Raw genomic sequence first — 3,056 nt, forward strand, 5'->3', positions numbered from 1 at the left:
TAGGATTTCTTCCCGTCATTGTCTTGCCTCCTGCAGGCTCCCTGTCAGCACGGTGCCATCACCCAGTGCTCTCTACTCCCGATACCATGAACACAAGACCGCACATTGGGAGGGACTTTACATAACATAGAATATTTGATTTTGAGTTGTTAAACTTCCTTATTCTTAAAACTCCCTCTGCCAAAAAAAAAAAAAGTTATTTCTTTTATTCAGTTACTTCTTTTATCCTGTTACTGGTCCTCTTCTCCCATCACTTCCCCCCCCCACCCCCTTACTTGCCCCTAAACCCTCAAGTCCCTCTTAGCATGATTACAACAAAGCAATTTGCCAACGGTTTGACAAAACATCTCGGCTGAGCCCAGGATACCTCATCCACACACCCATTAAAACGTTCCTTAAGATTCTGTCCCTGAGATTAATTCTACCAACTGTACACTGTTCCATGTTTTTCCTAAGTGACAGCTACCCACAAGCAACTATCTCTGGTAAAAGCCTGACTCCCTGCCCCCCATTCCCTTGTTCCGGCTGCTCCTACTTTCCCCGGTAGAGACAAGCAAAGCTGGAGCAGCAGGGACTCAGGCCCCTGTGGGCTGTTCTTAAAGGCAAAAGCCTCCCATCCACACCCTACAAAAACAGCATTCGTGAGGAGACTTTGAAAAGGTACATGTGGTGGTCTCATCTGATGGGGACTCCTGGGCCAGGGGCTTAAGAAAGGATCAAGCAGAGAGCAAGAACTGGAAAAGGGGAGAGAGGATAAGCTAGCCATTAGACCTACATGAGCACCCTGACTATAGAGCAGAACAGACTGTGTGCATGTGTGCGTGTTCTCTGTATCCCTTTCTCTACTCCTGCTCGAGCCCATATCAAGATGCAAACTACTCCATGCTGACTCCCTGCATTGTTTTCAGACACGGAAATTGAAGAATGCAGAGAAAGAACCTCACAGAGGTGAGGGAGTTTGTTTTCCTGGGCTTCTCCAGGTTTCGTGACTATCAGATCACCCTGTTTGTGGTTCTTCTCGCCCTGTACACATTAACCCTGGCGGGCAATGCTATCATCACAATCATCATCTGCATTGACCGTCACCTGCACACACCCACGTGCTTCTTCCTGAGCATGCTGGCTAGTTCAGAGACCGTGTACACGCTCGTCACCACTCCACGGATGCTGTCTGGTCTCCTGGCCCAGAATCAGCCCATCTCCGCAGCAGGCTGTACCGCCCTGATGTTCTTTGTTGCCTTAGCCAGCAACAACTGCTTCCTGCTCACAGCAATGGGCTAGGACTGCTACGTGGTACACAGACCTCATGAGCAAGAGGGTGTGTGTCCAGCTGATGTGTGGCGCCTCTGGCATTGGCCTGACCATGGCAGTCGTCCAGGTGACATCCGTATTTACCTTACCCTTCTGTCAGAGTGCTTGGACATTTCTTCCGTGACATCCTCCCTGTCCTAAAACTCTCCTGTATTGATACCGCTATCAATGAGATCATCAACTTTGTCGTCAGTTCATGTGTGATCCTAGTCTTCATCTCCTACGTCCTCATCATCTCCACCATCCTCAAGATCCCCTCTGCCCAAGGCCGGAAGAAGGCCTTCGCCACCTGCGCCTCCCACCTCACGGTGGTTATCATCCATTATGGCTGTGCCTCCATTGCCTACCTCAAGCCCAAGTCTGAGGATTCTGCAGAACAAGACCTTCTCCTCTCAGTGAGTGACATATACCATCATCCCTCCCTTGCTGGACCCTGTTGTCTAGTCTGAGGAACAAGGAGGTCAAGGATGCCCTACACAGAGCTGTGGGCAGAAACATTTAATACACTGACCCTGTCTGTACGAGACATCTATCCCTGAGCAACATGCATCTTCACTGCCTCCAACCTTACCAGCGTGTCCTGAGCAGTCCCTTCTGCGATGGGATGTACCCATCTTGCTTCAACACCCCTACCATAAAATCTTAATGTTTGTTTCCATATATTCCAAAGTTTTGTCCAGGCATTTTCATCTGGGTATCTGAAAGGTCAGGGAGGATGGCATGATTTTTAAGGAAATATATCTGCATTTCTAGAGTGGGGGAGGGAACTTCTCAAAAGCACATTAAATGTGGTTTTAGGTTTGAAAATAAAAATGTAACTTTCATAATATAACCTGCAGAAAATTAAACTAGACACAAAATCTTCCCAGCAAGGTAAGAACAGTCAATAGCAAAATTATACCAGAAACTTTGGGAAAGATGAGATGTGTATTTAAAGAAAAAAGTTCAGAAATTTGGAAGATACTGGTTTAGTCCTTGGAAGTTTAGCTTGTATTATTTGATTTATACTAAAGCCTTTGCTTCCATTCAGTATGGTCCCCAGAGTGCTGGTCACGGCTGTACGTGACACAGCCCTTGCGTCCAATCTGACCGTGCTCATCAGAATCTCTCCAGCTGCTGGTTCTCTCCATGGAGCCAGCTTCTCGGTCATCATTATGAAGAAAAATAAGTTGGTCAAAAAGAGCTGTGCTCTGTTTGGAGTGAGTACCATGAAAGTCTTCTTCATTTGCACACCCCATGGCACTTCTTGGGTAATACCAAAAAAATAGGGGGAAAAAAACAACACCAGCATTCAGGAGTAGTTGCTCAATTCACCCCCGACCCAAGAAAAAAGGGAGGGGGGGGGTGCTTAAAAAAAAAAAAAAAAAAAAAAAGGTCTCCATTTCCTACTAGGTCTCCTAAAGAAATTGTCCTTTCCCCCAGAGCTTCTGGGAGTTACTCTGGTTTCCTGCCTGCACATACCTCTTACTACCTCAGGTGATGGTAAGGAGGGTTGGACACCTCAGTCTCATGGCACTTTCTCCTCAGTAATGTGCCCATTCCTTAATGCTATTTGTCTCTTTAAGGGAGTGATTTCCTTTTCCTTCACCTGAGAAAGGAATGGTGACATTCAAGGAGCTCATCCAGTGTAAAGTCTGGCTGTACAGACATCTGAGATTCTAGGTGGGAAAACCCTAGTTCTCTCAAGGTCTGGTCATCTCTTTGTAGTTTGTCCTGTGTCTGAGATTTCGGCATCCAGGAGGCAA

At 46.8% G+C, this 3,056-nt stretch overlaps 1 pseudogene; it reads left to right on the plus strand.

The window, feature by feature from the left end:
* Positions 1-909: 909 nt before the first annotated feature.
* Positions 910-1,813, plus strand: LOC123845839 (olfactory receptor 10J5-like; annotated as a pseudogene).
* The last annotated feature ends 1,243 nt before the right edge of the window (positions 1,814-3,056 follow it).

Source organism: Mirounga angustirostris, unplaced genomic scaffold (assembly GCF_029215605.1).
Source record: "Mirounga angustirostris isolate CCGP_5_RB_7025 unplaced genomic scaffold, mMirAng1.0.hap1 SCAF_6, whole genome shotgun sequence".
Classification (NCBI taxonomy): Eukaryota; Metazoa; Chordata; class Mammalia; order Carnivora; family Phocidae; genus Mirounga; species Mirounga angustirostris.